This window comes from Leptinotarsa decemlineata, unplaced genomic scaffold (assembly GCF_025532065.1).
Source record: "Leptinotarsa decemlineata unplaced genomic scaffold, Ldec_3_MD MMD2_tig00026314_RagTag_RagTag, whole genome shotgun sequence".
Classification (NCBI taxonomy): domain Eukaryota; kingdom Metazoa; phylum Arthropoda; class Insecta; order Coleoptera; family Chrysomelidae; genus Leptinotarsa; species Leptinotarsa decemlineata.
This window is the reverse complement of record NW_027412684.1, coordinates 3,235,522-3,253,827: the sequence shown is the minus strand read 5'-3', so window position 1 is coordinate 3,253,827 and position 18,306 is coordinate 3,235,522. Positions and strand designations below refer to the sequence as shown.

The 18,306-nt window shown below is 31.3% G+C and overlaps 1 protein-coding gene and 1 long non-coding RNA gene across 3 annotated transcripts in view; one reads left to right on the top strand and one right to left on the bottom strand.

The window, feature by feature from the left end:
- Positions 1-16,209, bottom strand: part of LOC141485261 (uncharacterized) — a 105,140-nt gene extending 88,931 nt beyond the window's left edge. The window contains exons 1-2 of the long non-coding RNA XR_012467123.1: positions 15,928-16,209; positions 1,656-1,920 (exon numbers count right to left, since the gene is read on the bottom strand). This is a non-coding gene — a long non-coding RNA (uncharacterized lncRNA). The remainder of the gene's footprint in view (positions 1-1,655; positions 1,921-15,927) is intronic.
- ds (dachsous cadherin-related 1) overlaps positions 1-18,306 on the top strand; it is a 456,386-nt gene that overhangs the window by 331,367 nt on the left and 106,713 nt on the right. The window lies entirely within an intron of this gene.

The window sequence follows — 18,306 nt, the reverse complement described above, 5'->3', positions numbered from 1 at the left end:
TCAGAGTAAAAGAAATAGTCATAATTCAAAAAATTACCAACTGAAACTCATTCAAAAATACCGTAAAATAACTGCTACTTGAATCCACTTCCTAATATATCGATGTTATTATTTTACATTAGGTTTTTGACCTTATATATTATAATTTTTATCACTATTTATTTCATATCATTTTTTACTTTTGCTCTCTTATTGTGAGATTTACTTTATTTTCACTACTTTACATATTGTTAGCTTCGTTCATGCCTGTGATAAATACTGGAAAATAGAATTTGATTCATTAAATTATTGAAGAATTAAAAAAAAACTGTTTGAATTGTAGATCATTTCATAAGAATTTAAAATTTTTGTTATTGAATAGGCTACTTACATACATCAATACAATGACACTTATTTCCATCTTGAAATGCTAATTGTTAGCATAATAGGCGGAGTTCAGCTTAAAAAAATGATATGACAATATTATTTGACTATTCAAATGTGCTGCTCTTCCACTCAACCTCATAACGCGCCATATAACGAAAAAGTAAGTAAATTAAAAAACATTCTTGAAATTATTATCGAGGGGTGTTCTGCTTCTTCAATAAAATTATTTTCAGATTCTCTTTAAACTTATCTAACTTCATCTCTTTCAAACTGTTCGGAATTTCATTGTAAATTTTTGAGATCTGATAACTGTAGGATCTTACATATTGTTGTGTTTTGTGCAATGGGGGTGTTAAAAGCCCTTTAAACCTCAAGTTCAATGTATGTACGTCAGTTCGGAATTTGATTTTATTATATAGATATTCTGGTGTTTTAGTTTCAATTATACTATGATATAAGCTTGCATAGTGGAGCAACATCCGATTTTCCATATTCAACCAGTTTATATATTTCAAAGTATGGGTAATGCTTTCATATTTACGAATACCGAAAATCAATCTCAAGCAAGAATTTTGTATTTGTTGTATTTATAAAAAACTGTGAGATTTGGACCATACAGAAAATCTGCGAAATTAAAATTGGACAAAACTAAGCTCTCGCAAAGTATTTATTTGATTTTTCTTGATAAATATTGTCTACTACTGTATATCAATTTCAAATGTCCATATGCTCTGCGAATTAGTTCATTCACATGTTTTTCAAAACGAAGATTCTCATTTATAGTGACTCCTAGGTTTTTAACACAATCAACCACTTCGAGTATATTTTGTCCAATTTTAATTTCCACAAGATTTTTTACAATATTTCATTTTTTTTTTGGGCCAAAGACTAAAATATTTGACTTACTAGCATTAATTTGTAGAGCGTGGTTTGAATATGAAGCTACAAATGCATTGATATCAATATTGATGCGTTCACATGCATCAGCAATGTCATTAGGATCAAATGCATTCGACAATATTTCAAATGTTTGATAATTTGACTTGTATATAACGAAGAGAGAACAGGCCCAAGGATAGATCCTTGGGGTATACCTGATTTCAATAATAGGTTATCAGAATAGTTTAGGTCAATACGTACCTTTTGCCATCTTTCCGTAAAATATGATCGAAAAAGTGATACTGTGTTTTCAATCATACCGAGATGAATCATAATTGATAATAAGATATTATCATTGATTGTATCAAATGCACGGCTAAAATCAAGCATAACTAAGATAGTGCATTTACCCGTGTCTGTAGCTTCCATAATATCATCCACTACATGGAAAAGTGCCGAAGCGCAACTGTGGCCTTTTCTGAAACCAGACTGAATAATAGGAAGGAGTCTGTGATTGTCAAGATATGCATTATTTTGCTTTTCCATTATTTTTTCAATTATTTTGGATATCGTAGGTAGTATACTGATTCCACGTAGATCTTTGAAATTTTCTGGATTTGATTTTTTTGGTAACACTGTGACTATGCACATCTCCATGCAGATGGAAACACGTTACTGGAAAAACAAAAATTGATTATATGCGTAATGAAGGGAACAATTTGAGGACAACACAGTTTCATCATTTTCAAGCTTATTGCATCGCTTCCTGTAGAATTACTTTTGATTGAATTTATCATTTCATGAACAATCAACTCGTCAACAGCTTTAAATCTGAATTCCGAGTTCATAAGGGAATTTTTTTTGTAGAAATCTGAAAGGGTTGTATAATTATCCGTTTCAGGTAAAGAATTTATGAAAAAATTATTAATTTCTTGAGGATTTTTCAAGTGATTTGGAATGTTACTCTTCTTCTTCTCGTTCAAAATATTATTCTTCCTAAGAATTGACCACCGTTCTTTATCTGATGAGTGATTTAATTTGTGATTAAAAAAACCTTTTTTTCCCTCGTTATTGCCTGATTCGTGTAATTTCTTAACTGTTTATAATAATTCCAATCTGTCTTACGTTCAGTATGCTTAAATTTATCAAGAGCCCTGTCTCTAGTTTTCATAATCCTTTTAACATTTTCAGTTAACCAGGGTGCAGGGTGTTTGGTAAATCTTTTGGTCACTAACGGATCATGGAAATGATATCTATCAAATAAAAAACGAAAATGAAAATTATTTCCTTTGCTGTTCTGAGTAAATCTCTCAGGTAATTGATTTTTTTTCATAAGGGTGATAATACTTTGGACCTTGTTTTTCTTTTTTTATTCTTCCTAATATATTCAACATTATATTTATTTTTGGTGATAATATTGATATTTTTTGGTTTTTGTTTCAGAATTTTATAATCTTTTGTTTTGTTTATTGATTCGTTAATATACGGATATTGAATTATCCTTTTCATAGCTACTAGATACTATTTATACCCATATCAATATTCTATGGGTTTTATTTATTAGTAAAAATGTTCACAGGTTTTCTTGAAGGATATGGTTGTTCATCTCTTTATATTTTATCATTTACATTTTTTCATTTTTTCATCTTGCAATAGACTCAGTAATCTTGAACCGTTCAACTTTTGCATTTGTAGCCCAAAACCTCCCAAATGTCATGAGTCAAGGATCTTCATGGTGCTGAAGAGGTATCCTAGCACTGGTTGTGTTGTACTTTCATGAGGTGTCCTTTCGTGCTTTTTCAAGTCGATCTTTATATGTTCTGAATACCTTCAAAAAATTATTGTTATGATATATATATTATGTGGTTACTCGATGACCATCGATACAACCGCCCAAACAGCAAAGTTGTTTTATTATTCCCTGGTGTTGCTACAGTTTTATGTTATTAGTATTTTATAATTACTTCCAAAATGCTAATTGATTATATTAGATGATCGGTGAACACAATACAGTTGTAGGCAATAAAAGTGTTTTATAAATTTATCATAGACACTTTTATGAAATAAAATTGAAAAATCATTATAAAATAGTCAGGAAATTATCACAGAAACGTTTTTGCAACTAACTTAGAAAACTTATTTACCTATAAAAGTAAATTGTTGTGTAGCAGTTTTATAACACTTTTCTTTTATGATAGTTATGAAACTATTTCAAGCTTATTTCATAACTGTTTCCTGTAGCTTTAATGAAATCATTTTATTGGAATGCTTTCAGAAACTATTTTATTTTCATAACCATATTGTCACTTCAATGATAATTTCAACTACAGTTCAAGAACACTAATATAACTGTTATAAAATCAAATTGCTTTTGCTAATATATATTTGCTGCCACTAAGAATAAAATGCAGCATTTAAGAACAACCAGCTGACATCGATTCCTTATCACAGCTTTGAAAAATTCTTAAAAATTTTAGTCATGTTTAGTAAGAATATTTTTGTTTAGTTATTCAAGTGGGATACCATCGACATTGTGGTGGCAATTAGCTCTTCAGCAACTTCTAAATATTTGATTTTTATTGAGTAAATTCAATATTTTCAATTCATCCTTAATTTTAGACACTATGATATGCATATATATATGTATATATATATATATATATATATATATATATATATATATATATATATATATATATATATATATATATATATATCATATATATATATATATATATATATATATATGTTATACTTTCAATTTCATAATAATTCCATTGTGTGGATACTGTAGTGGAATTTTCTGTTTGTATCCCGTATATATAAATATAAAAAAAATAATAACTCAATTGCGGCCATTTTGAACATTTATTGCGGGGTATATAATAGTTTTAGATTCAGTTCGAGGTGCTTCAAATAGACGAAAAAATGACTTGGTGTTCCATAAAAAAAACTTTCTGCAAGCTTTGAGTCGCCCTGTATATTGGACATACTAAAAAAAACACACAAAACTATCCCACCTGACCTTTATAATCGATGAAAGAAACTTTTTTGGCCAAAACATCCCGACAGATAATATTTATCCAAACTGTATATGAGAAATCCTTCATTCATACAAGCACTTTTGTAGAAACCTACAGTTTAAAAGTGGTCCGACTCTGCCGCAACACCATCACTCCCAGAACTAAATAAGTGTTTCTTAACAGTTTTATAGGGGTAACATAGTAGCTAAAATACATTGAAATGTTTGCTACTGATACCAATTCATTGTATAGAACGACGCCATTTTAAATGATAGGGATCCGGGATACTGAAATTAGATGAGTTGAAAATATGAAATACCGCACATATTACAGCTGAAAAGTACATAAATATTATAACACTATATTATTTAGAATAAAGTGAGTTCAGTTTTTGACTAGAAAATTGATATGTCAACAGAGTGAATTTTTGTATAATTAATAATTTTACCGAAAACATTTATAGATGAGTGGCGCACTTGAATTTTGCTGATAATAGGCTGTATATTTGTGAAAAAAATTTCATTTGCAGTAAAACTATCAATCTTCCAAAACATAAACAATGTCTTTAACAGTTTTATGAGTGCAAAAGTGAAATTTCAAAATGGCTTCAACCTCAAGAAAACATTTTTAACACTTTTTTATTTTATTGTTATCGTTTTCGGCTGTATTATATTTTATAACGCCTACTTGGAACTACTAAGAAACTCTTATGAAACTGTCTTCTCATTATTTTATAGGTGTCGCTCAAATATATTGCAAAAGTGCAGTAAGGGAAGTCTTTACGAAACTACTTTTTAAGAGTGTTAGAAATTTTATAGTAACAGCCAAAATGTTTATAAAACTGTTTTGTAGTGTTTGTAAAAGGCCTTACAATATATTGATGATAACTATAATGTTTTATAAAACGGTGCCAATTACCTATTTATAGCAGTTTTATAAACACATTGAAAACATTTCTGGGAGAAATGTAGTTTTATAATTTGTTTCTCCGAAACGTTTCCGCAACTATTATAAAATACGAACTTGCTAGTTGGGCGACAAATTGGTTTCAATTCCAAAGTCGAACTATCTCTTGATCATAGCAATGAATATGAGAATAGCTTTCCTGGTATAGGTACGCCCATGTCTTGTACTTTACGCACAAGGACCATTTGTGGCAAATTATCGCGATTTGTTATTTCTGCTGAGTAATAGCAGAAGATGTTAAATTATTTTTTCTGTGGTAATTAACATAATTTGAATATTATAGAGATAATAATCTAATAACACTTGCTTGCAGTTCAACTTGATGGTTATGGTATGAGATTGAATATATTTTAGTCTTGTTTGTATAATGTTTCACCTGAGAATATGGTTATAGGATGCTGTTTGTCTGATACAGATTCAACTTTGACACGTTTATGTGTTGACTGGAAGAATTATATGGTCAGGTGAAAATAAATATGTATCCTTTTATATTTTTCTTGTTTCTCGAAAGGCTTTAGGAAACGTAAGGCATTTGAATCATCTCAACAGATCATTAGACGTAACGTTTTGAAATTGTCGCATTTCTTTTGGTGTTGCAAACTTCATTCTAGCATTTCTAGGGATTTCCAATCTGGACTCCTATCATATAAGTTGACAACAAATAGAATGTACCAGATAAATTCTTTGTGACCCTTACAAATTCATGGAGTTGTCTTACACTGAAATGTAGATAGAATGAAAATTTTAATTCCTATATTAGCAGATTTTCACCTACCCAGATTACTATTTGGACCAAACGATCTATTGTAAAAAATGTCAGTCTAGTTAGAATATGGAAGCACAAAGGGCCACATGGAAACTACTAATTCAAAAATGGAAGTTTCGAGTTTCAATTCGTAATTTGGGATGGCAAAAATGATTGCAAAAATAATTTTATTACACTTCACAAATATGCATCTTTGCTTTCTATCTCTTCAAAACTATTAGATTGGAAAACTATATAAATATATTGGGTGTATTTTCGAAAACAGTTCAAATCTAAAGAAATGAACTTTAAACGTTCAAGCCAGTCTCGGTATACCTACACAGTAGGTTGAATGGACTCTTTCTGTATCTGTTTTTCTGGTTGATTCTTGTTTCATTCGAATAATGAAGTACTAAACACGACTGTCAATACTAGAGCGACACTATTACTCATTTATTTCGAGAACTACGTATGTAGTAACTTCAAGAAATCATAATATTGTGGGATAGCATTGCCGTTCCTTTTTATTGGTAATCTTGTCTGACACCATTGGACTTTTTTTAAACTTGATAACCAAGTTCAGTTCGTTAGAGACCCAGACCGATTTCGAGATATTACGTCTGATCACTGCAGGAATAGTTACGGAAAGATGGAAAGTATACATACTTAAATTCAAATCCGAAGTTTCAACTTATTTTGAAATTTCAAATTCAGTCTCCAAATTTTGACTTTTATACATAGTAGATGTTATCACAATTAAATGGGAAAAATTGATTTCAGTATTGATTATTATTAGACGTTATTTGAACTTTTTCATCTATTGCTTGTTATATTTGACAGAATCAAATTTGACGGGGATTGGTGGGAAAAAATATTATATATGTTCCAAAATTCTCATCAATTGCAACCTTGATAGTCTGGAACATTATAGAAAGGTTGGGGGATTTATCTCTCTTTTATAGACCCTTTCACGGGAAGTGTTCAAGTGACTTTGATTTGATTCCACCAAGAGCGGTACATATCAGAAATACGAGACAGACGGTCTGTGGCTGCTCATCGCTTCGATGTTCAACTCAGTACACCTCGAACTTCACTGTTTGAGAACTCTTTTATTTGGATCACTTAAGTATTTTCCTGTACTGATTGTGTGTTCTCCTTAGGAAAGAACAAAATGGACAGCTTGCATTGAAAGACCCATAGAATTTTCAACAGAACGTTGAGCCACCTTATTCATCCCGAAAAGTAAGACGGTAATTAAATCAATTTTGCCATAATTATTAGATGAAATGAGCTCCAAGATCACCGGATTCAACGCCGTAACATTTTTCTTTGGAATTGTTTCAAATCTGAAGAATATAGAACTTCCTCCGAAAGATTTGATGTATTGTTCAGTATAAAAATAATTTAATCAAAAGAGTTGCAGCAAAAATTTTTATGTGCTAACGAATTTCAACAGGAACATCTCTGGAGGATTGGAAATTCGGTTATATTTTTGTCCCTAAAATAATGGATACCAATTAGAACAGCATATAATGATTTTTTTGTCAGAGAAATAAAAAAAATCAATTTTGTCTAAAGCATCAACGAGGTAATATAGAGAAAAGTTTAAATTCGGTTGAATATGGTAAGCATAGCCTGCGATGAGGGGTGGTTCTTTGAACGCATTATTAGAGTTCTTACTCATCTATTTCTTAATTTTTTGCATTTTTTCAAATAATTCATCCTCAACTTTGTAGTGGAAATCAGATCTAATAAAAAATTACCTACACCGTTGTGAAGCAGAAAAAAAACCATTTTAAACAATTTAGAACAAGGTGTCAAAAGAGGATAATTATGCTTTCTTATGTTAGGTAGGCAGGTAGTTTTGTCATTACATAATTTTGATCGCGATTTTGACGTTATGGAGACTCCAAGAACATGATCTCACTTCCAAACCAGAAAATTATTATATTTTGTGTGACTGTATAAATGTACACCATTTATTTTTTGTTTCTCACCTGAAGATGTTGTCAGAAAATATATACGAGTACTTTCTATGTAAATATCCATATTGACCACTTGATGAACAATTTTATGATGATTTTATTCACAACATTTCCACTAACGACGAATGTGTCCATTTTACCGAAGATAGACGGACATTCAAAATTGAAAATAAAGTAGTAGTTGGAACGATGGTGGGTGCTTGTTGATACATTTCATGCGATTATATTCTTGCATAATTGCTTATCTAACATTCCTGTAGATTTTTTCTAATTAGTTTTCAAGATCCAAAGTAATATCTTACTTGCATAATGTTCCCTGTTCCATAAAATTCCCTGGAATTGATAATTCGAATGTGAATGTATCGAGGACTGAAAAAACTGAATCATCATATAAAAATATTTCGTTCTTCAAATAAAAAATATTTTGAATCGAGAAAAAACCAAATGATAGACAGTTGCATAAAAAATATGGGAGAAAAGATAATATCGTCAATTGTATAGACCTTTTTCAGTTTCTAATATGTTTTAATAAATTTTGGAAATGGCCAGAAAATTTATAATTTCACTTATAAATGATATTTTGCATCAGAGTCAGTACGGATTGCGTAAAGTTACTGCAAGGCTTACGATACCCTCGATCACTAAATTTTATTGTAAAAACTGTGTAATATTGATCCCAGATGGATTTCACAACCATTACCTTCACAAACTATCAGCTTTGGGTGGTACTGCAAAGGTCCATCTTGGGATCACTTTCATTTTTCGTTGATATGAAGTCAATTTATAAATCGAATTTATTTATTCGTAAATTATTTTTCATAAATTCACCATTACGATTTTGTTTAGTCCATTAGGTGCATATCTATATACTTTCAGCAGTAAGTTAACTTATACAGAACTGATTACTTAATAAATATTGACCTCTGTTGTCTAAAAACGTTTAATTTCATTTCTTCAATTTTTTTTGGTGAACTCTATTTTATTTATTTAGAGGAATTTTGGATCATGTTTCATTTCTGATTTTCTTTAGTTTTGAATGCCTGAATTAAATTTAATATACCATGAAGGTATAATTATCATTTTTATTGGATAGAATTAATTAAAAAAATTAATTTTTGGTGTGGTTGACTTTTTTTTTGGCTATGATAACATAAAAATCTCAGATTATTAAATTCGACGACAAAGCATCTGGACCATGGTCGGTCCAAACATAGATTAATTACCAATTTGTATCTCTGAATCATTTATCCTTGAGGTGGGATGTTGAAATTTGAGGATGATAATTACTCAACGAACTGTATACATGCCCCTGAGCAACCTGAAGGTCAAGGTACCTTTGAATAGCTACGCATGGAAGTTTATATCTCTGAAGTAATTACTTCTAATATGTATTTGTAGTGTGAGATGTGAATATGTTGTGTGATTTATTACCAGAAAATCAATTATTTTCTACAGTCATTTCATTATATGCAAGTGATTTCCACATCGTTTTAATACAATGTTGTTTTTATAACACCGCCACAAGACGTGAAACTGAACAATTTTTCCCATAGTGAAAGTATTCTTCAATTTATATTTCATTATTCGAGATGAAAAGAAATTCTAGATCATGTATGAAGAATTATCAACAACAAAATAAGAATTAGTCAGTAAATATTACTGAACTTTCTTCCCAACACCAAACCGTTGTTTTAACGGTTTAAAGATCTTCTTCGCCTTCAAGAGGAAGATTAGTTTAATCTTCCATTTGAAGATGATCATTTGGTGATCAAAACACGTGTCGATGTGTTAAAATAACGGTTTGGTGTTGGGAAATAACTCCAGTAATATTCATTACTAGTCCAAAGGTTCCAAACAGTGCATCAAAAGTAATTAGTTGAATAATGACACAAAAGTATCATCACACAAATACATCGAAATTGAAAATTTTTATAATGAAATATAATTTATTGAATTGAAATATAGAGATAAAAATCAACTGAAGTTATGAGAAAGACATAAAAAGGTGGCTCTTATCAACAAAAGTGAACAAGGAAGTAACCGAAAAATTTCAACAAATTTCGTCTCTTATTAATTTATAAGGTTCATTCTTGAAAGTTTGAAAATTGTTTTTATTGTTCAAAGAGTTTATTGAATTCTGCGGGAAATTTTCACTAGTTTTGTATGAACAGTGTTCCAAAAACTGAAACTGAATTGGTATACCTGCACTCGGTTTTTCAATAATAACTATTGAACGATGAATTTCTAAAGAATATGTATTTCAAAATATGTTTAAAATTACGTGAGAAATGTACCTAGTCAGGAACAGATATTCAGTTATCTGGGCAATATGAAATATTTTGTATGAATATTTTTTCAGAAAGTTGAAAACGTTCGTAATCCCTTCATTTTCATTATGCATGAAAAAATTCATTATTGAACCTTTGCTTTAATTTTTCTACTGGGGCAGTAGGGGCAGTGTTCCAAGTTAATTTTTCACCTTTTTCACACTCTTTTCTCATCTCACTGCTTTTTCATTCACTTTTTTCTTTGCCGTGAAATTTACTTAATTTTTTAACTTTATAACGCTAGTAGAAAATCAGACGCGAGGTCAAATTCTTGGTCTGAAAAATGTTAAAATTTTTACAAGAGAATAATTTCTGGGAAAGAAGGTTTTGGCTTTCGACTTCTCCATCTTCATACAAAAAAATGTGGGAACCTTCCAAAGAAAGAAAGAAATGAAAAAAGGAATTGATTTCAAAATAAACAATTTAAGATTTATTTAAAAAAGTCATATTTTATGTATAGATTTAGTCGACAGTAAATAACTAGGTTCTCTATGTTTCCTTGACCACGGAAGATATGTAATAACAAAAAAATCAATTTCAATTCAAAAATAATTACTCAACTCAATATCATAATGTATCAGTTCGAAATATAGTTGAACTGACAAAATATGGAGAAGTACCAATTTCTTTCGAATAAACAAATGTTTCTATGGCTGGAGGGAGTTTCTTTGGTTGACACTGTATACTTAACAACTACCCACGCTCTGCCGATATTCTCAAATGCTAAACTAATTACGAAAAATAAAAATTTGTGCGAAGTTTGACGTCCAATTTACCAAAGCAATATATCTAATATAACAATCGTCTGTTGCATGATACATGTTGCTCGTGATGTTGGTAATTTCCAATAACAATTTCGTCTGAAAGGGTATCCTGGCTTTAATCCGGTAAAATGTAGCACTAATAACGTTAAAATATACAGAGGTTTGTTAGTCTCATCAATTAGTTGCTTATATTCTTCTAAAATATCAACCAACAAAAGAATCATAAATATGTAATTAGAGTTTTTGAATGCCTATCCAATAAAAATCCTCATCGGGAGAAAAATATATCTTGAAATACGGTGCTTTAATTTCAAATGGGTCATACTGTATATGAATAACTTGAAAAATACATTGAAAAACTTTTTAATTCATATGATTTCATACATGGTAACATTGGTAATCGAAATAAAATGATTTCGAAATATAATGAGCAGTTTTTTCGATTGAAACGCAAATTTTCAAGACTTCCCCATTTACAACCTGCTACTGTAGGACACTGTGAGATTATAAAGATATAAGGGCTGGAATTCTAAACAAATCAAGCTGGGTTCACATTACTATAGAAGACGAAAAAGAATTGATTCTCGTCATGATTATGTATTCGAATTGATGGTTCTAAGTTAAAAACAAATGTTCAAACATGTGTGATGTCAGAAGATTCTATTAGTCTGTAGTGTGTCTGTTGTACCGCGAACATTTCTGTGAGCTGTATTCTCCATCGATTTAGCAACATCAGATCAGATCCTGTCCTTACTTCCAGGTGTTGTACTGCTTGCTATGCTTGTTTCTGTTTTGAGTTACTACAAAAATAGTGGTTCACAAATATTATATATAACCTACGTCAAAAAATGCATACACGCTCCATATACATTCTTGTGACGTTACTCATAATAAAGCGTTTTATGTGAAGTGAAATCAATAGGAATTCGACTGAACTCCAAGTGAGAAACTCATGGTTTTTAGATTTTTTTTTGAAGAAACAAGTGAATATATGATGAATTGAAATATATCATTGGCACCTGAACTAAGGTAACCACGTGACCTGAAAGTATCATATTGTGTAAAACGATTTAAATGCTAGGGAAATACCAATAAGATAAAGTCTGAACCAGGAGTAGTTAAATTGCTGTGTAAACTCAAAGCGTTGAAAATCTTCTATAGTTAATTCGATGTAATGGAGTGCATCAGTTCCACAAAACTCTGCTGATCATGAGAAGAAATGTTTATATTATGTACATATGAAAGATGCTTTTATTAATTACCCGTGTAAATATGGCGTTAAACGGAATGAATTCAATTAATGCTCTTTCTAGGTCTTGTAATACGGCAACTCACTGGCTGCTAGAGATGGAAGAGGAAATATAATATCCGATTAATCAAGTTTTTTTTTCATTCAAGGAGTCGTCGCATGTACTTGTCTGGCTTTGTGTGTTTATTCATTTTATCATCGCAAATTTCATATTTATTCATTTTCCCCAACTCCTGCAAACGAGTTGTTTGTATCGGTGCATGTAAATGTACGACCGATAGTTGAAGTGTTTTTATGAGATGTTTTCAGGAACGCTGATAAAACAACAGAAGAGTTTTGCTTCTAAGAAGTATTTTATGGAAATAATATAAGTAATATGTAATGCGTGTTGATAAACGAAAGATTACGGCCAGACAATGTGATTTTGGGGAAAGGAGTTGATGCAGGGTGTTTTTGCGATAGATCTTCAACTAGGTTTTTTAGTTCACATTGTTGAAGAAAACGAAGTGTTTTTTTAGAACATGCCTCGTTTTATTTAGAATAATTATATCACGTGTAGCTGCACCTGCGTTTTCAATAGTAGTTGGGTTTATCTGATGCTTTATGAAAAACTATACTTACAATACGATATTTTTATTAAAATTTTCAATAATACAGGTAACGCAATTCTAAATTGAAAGAAATATGAAAAGAACCTAATTGAAACTAGAGTAACATCTTTCAATTTTCACAAAATGAACATAAAACATGTAGGAAATTGCCAAAGACTCACATTTATATAAATGTCTCTCTTCTATATACTGAGTACCAGCTATCATCCATTGGCTCGCTCCAAGGCGTTCATTCACCCTTCGAAGCTTGATACCAAACAGTTGTTGGACTACAGTTGGGATGAACTACGAAGTCTAACTGGCCTTCTCACAGGTCACTGTCATTTCAATCATCATATGCAGACTTGGACTGTCGGAAGACAGTGTGTGTTCTGTTTGAAAATGATGAAACAGCAGAGCACATACTTTGTGCCTGCCCCGCTGGGGACCGAATCATGTTTTCATAGTTTGGCAGAGTCGTAGTTTTACCACCTGACCTGAAAGACCACTCATCATACAGACTAATCGGCTTCGTTAAAAAGCTGGGTTTATTTGGTTGAGTGTGAATAGGTGTCTAAGAATATTATGTAGAAGTATGTGTATTAATGATGTGTATTCTTTTGTTGTCCCAACTGTAAATGTAATGAATCAAAATTCTGTAGGGAGAAAATGACTTTAATTTATATGACTGTGTGAGAGGTGAATTTGTTCATATTTTGTGTACAACTTTTCCATTTCAATTCACTTTTGTCAATTTTTGAAAAGATAAAGAAATTCACGTCATTTGAAAGCCTGCTCTCATCATAAAAGCACAATTCATAACATTTACAAAGGATAATTAGGTGTAACCGATAATTCTTTACATTTTCCTGAACTTTCTTTTGTTGATCTTGTCAAACGTGAATTTTTCCACCGAATTAATCAGGATAATTATCAATCGTTTCTATTCGCTCTATCATTATATATTATTCGATTTGCATATGTTCAGGCATATGATTTTTGAGTAACAGATGAATTATTTCATCTAGTATATACTAACGATTATACTTTTTTTACAGGTAAGACCATGGTGGAAGAGGTGACGTAAAATGTGAGTTAACATTTTTCAAGAAACTTTAAAATTAATGAAAAATATAAAAAAATATATTTAAAATAATTATATCAGACTACATACATCAGCCTCCAGTCTAAATAAATACCGACTTTTCAATGTTACATTGTCATATCTTTCCACAACATTTCCAAATATATTGGATCAATGATTTTTCCATTCATCAGTTTTATGTCTCAGTCTACATAAATTCAATGGATATTTCTGAAGGTATCCATTAAAAAAAATTGAATATTGAATCATTCACAAATAGACATAGTTGATGTGAAATGTGTCATATACATTCTCGAATGAAGCTGCTAGTTTTGTTCAAAACAATTATTTTTTGCATCGGAATACTTTTTGTAACCATCCAAAATCCACACTACAACTGTCAAAATGTATAATGAAACTCAAGTAACCGACTCAAATCTATGAAGAAAGCAAGCAAAATATTTTTTATTCCTCCATATATCCATCAGAAGTAAAGAAAGTATTTTGAGTTTTTGATAGTTATTTGTTATGAATGTATAGCAAAATGGCTAAGTTTCATACATTTTGAACAAGTTGAACGAATATTTCTAATTTATTTTTTATGCTCAGTTACATCCCAACCAGCAAAGTTGTTTTATAATTCCATGGTGTTTCAACAGTTTTATTTTATTGGTATTTTATAATCACTTCCAAAATGCTAATTGATTGTATTAGATGATCGGTGAACACAATACAGTTGTAGGCAATAAAAGTGTTTTATAAATTTGTCATAGAAATGTTTATGGAATAAAATTAAAAAACCATTTTAAAACAGTCAGGAACTCATCACAGAAACGTTTTTGCAACTAATTTATAAAACTTATTTTCCTATAAAAGTAAATTGTTATCTAGCAGTTTTATAACACTTTTCTGTGAGATTTTCATGATAGTTATAAAACTATTTCAAGCTTATTTTATAACTGTTTTCTGTAGCTTTAATGAAATTATTTTATTAGAATGCTTTCAGATACTATTTTATTTTCATTACCATATTGTCACTTGAATGATAATTTCGCAACTATTTTATAGTATGGTATATTTACTACAATTCAAAAACACTAATATAATTGTTATAAAATCAAACTGCTTTTGCTAATATATATTTGCTGCCACCAAGAATAAAATGCAGCATTTAAGAACAACCAGCTGACATCGATTCCTAATTACAGCTTTGAAAATTTCTTCAAAATTTTATATATTTCCAACAAACCATTTCAAATCATATGATTCAAGATGAATATATCACGAAATTAAATGAGACTAAATTGATAGTTCAAATCCGCAGACGATTCGAGAAAAATGTTTGAGCCGTGGGCGATTCATATTAGTTATCGGCAACGTTCGTCGAGATAACACATAACTGAGACTGCATTCGACTTTTTTTACCTCACAGACACACACACAGTGCGTGCAACACCCAGAATTATGCCTGTACACTGAAATAAATAAAAGTGATACACAAATATTTACAAAACAAAAAGAACTAATTCATGTGAAACATACCCCGGTATAATTTATTATCACAGCGGACAAAGCAATACCGCGAACGATTATATACTTTGCGTATCATAATTCCTTATTGATATTCATGTTTCAGTGGCGTAGATGTTCAGATGTTCACTTGGTTATAAATTATTTCAACGGCAGCAATTAATAAAATTACTTGATTCGAAGGAGTGGTAGGTTATGTTTCTTTTTGTGTTGAAATGTTTCCCCAACTTCAATTCTGTAGACATAGATATACCAAGCTATACACAGGTATTTTTGTAAAAAATGCAAACAGAATATACCTAATACTAAGATATTGTTGTTATTTGATACATCGTATTCATGAAAAAAATCGAACTCCATAGAGAAAAGTTGAGGTACATGACTTCTATATGTAATGCACATTTGTACTTGACATTTACCTTTTCCATACTGCTGTAACAGTTTTTGTTCCATGTTTGATCGCCAGTGGGTAAACACACTTGTCATACATGCTTCCGACTTCTTTCCGATTTACCGTTCCGGCTGGATACACTTGCCACTCACGCCAATGTCGATTCAAACAATATCTAGGAAGGTCCTCTAAGCAAAATCCTCAAGAATTTTAGCAACTGCGATGTAACCATTAAGGCACTCTGGAAGAAGAAGATGAAGAAAATCGGAGATCTGTCATATTGAACAGCGGTACAGCTCTTCTGACTTGTTCAATAACCTCCTCCGGTTTTAATGACATTTTTTTAATTTAATATCATACAAACTCCAAGCGATATGCGTCCCGCAGCTGGAGAACAAATATGCTGCACCATCGGATCATGATCGAATACAGGATCGGAGTCGGGTGGGAGCGGGGTTGGTCACGTATCGGAACGATGTAAACTACTCTATTTGAACTAAAGTACCATTTCCCTCTCAGACACTCGTCCGACTGCATGATGGGAGTCGGATCTGAAGTGTATGACAGGTGTGTCCCGGCCTTTACAACGCAAGACTTCATGGGGAGACCATAAAAATCTACAATCATCTCAACACTTTCATCAGAAAAAAGAAAGGTATACTCGTCAACACAACTTGGAATGAGTAATTAGGAGTACCAGAAATGGACTGAAAAATAACACATTCCACCAGCAGCATACCTGTCAATATCGTGAACCAATTAGGAACAACCCAGCAAAAGGGAGGAACAATCATGAACACAAGACATGTATGGGATAGACACTTTGAATTTCAATATTTCCACAAAATCGAATTGATGAGTTTCCCAATAGTGCTGAGTTTTTTCTGAGGAGAGGAACGTTACTTATATTAAGAATAATCTCACCAAGTTTTTGAGGAAAATAGGAAAATAGAAAATAGGAAAATCATCTATTTCATGATGATTTTCCTATTATATGAGCCTAGAATATAAACTAATTTTTCTCAAAATATCTTTGTCAGTAGTTTTCTCAGTAATTTGAATACATATATTGTCCTCAATGATACTCGTTCATTGAATAACTGTCCTTAATTCTCATTAGCTGACTTCATGACCCACAGGATGAAGTTGGCCTCTTCTGTGATTTCTATTGATCCAGCTCTGATGCATTATTTCCTTCAATTTGATTTATCCTTTTATTGTGAATGTCAGGTTATTCGAAAACTCCACATGACATTGGTAATTTGGTAATTTCTGATTTTCATCAAGCATCCCTAGAGATTCATAACTATGATCTGTGCGACTATTGAGCTGTCGACCAGTTATACTTACAGGAATCAATAAACATACATTAAGGCGCTCTAAAAGCGGTGCCTGTGCGAAAGTTGCGATTCACATTGGATTTGAATCACTGAAGATTAAATCCAATCGAAAAAACATTCTGAGGAAGTATATTTCACATAAACGCAGTTCTCTAAATGGAAGAGTTTTTGAACAGTGAAGTTCGAGGTTTACTGAGTTGAACCTCAAAACGATGAGCAGCCATAGTCCGTCGCATATTTCTGATATGTACTTGAACACTTCCCGTGAAAGTATCTATAGAAACGAGACAAATCTCTAACCTTTCTTCGATGTTCCAGATTATCAAGGTTGCAAATGATGTTCCCGTCTCCAATCAGGTGGATGGCTCTTTTCTGGATGGAATCCAGTTACTTCAGGTTATGCTTAGTGGCGGGGCTCTATACATGAGAACAATACTCCAAAGAAAGTCTGATCTGAGTTTTAAAGCATAAATAGTTGATGGGATGTTTACAGTTTTCTGGTTCAGAACAGTGTTCCAAGCTTTTGATAAACAGCTTATTCAGTTCCAGCGACGTGATTGTGCCAAAACATATTGGTGTCCATTCTAACCCCCAGCAAGCAGAAAGAAGCAGAAATCGGAAACTGGTTGGGATAAACTCCACTGATTTGTACTGATTTAAAATAATTTTCATATTTCCTTTGTGAAATCCTCAATTTGCATTCACCATGACTATTAATAATAATAATTGAAACCTAAAGTGACAGTCAGAATCGAACATTTGTGCCTGATCTGGAATTTAATCAAGCGAGACAGAGAAATTTATTCAGCTCTAGAGCTATTTGATTATATTTACAACGGTAACACTTAAATCATTATTCTAATCATTATTATAATATACAATATTAATTTCAATAGCAATGTATACACCTCAGTGTCCCATAAATCATTGAAAATGAAGGAAAGTTTGATTTAATAATCTGAGTAATCTACTTTTCTACTCAATCTACATAAAATTAATTTAAATGTAATATATCTTGAATATAAGAAAATGTATTTTTCCAAATTTTACATTGATACTACTAGATC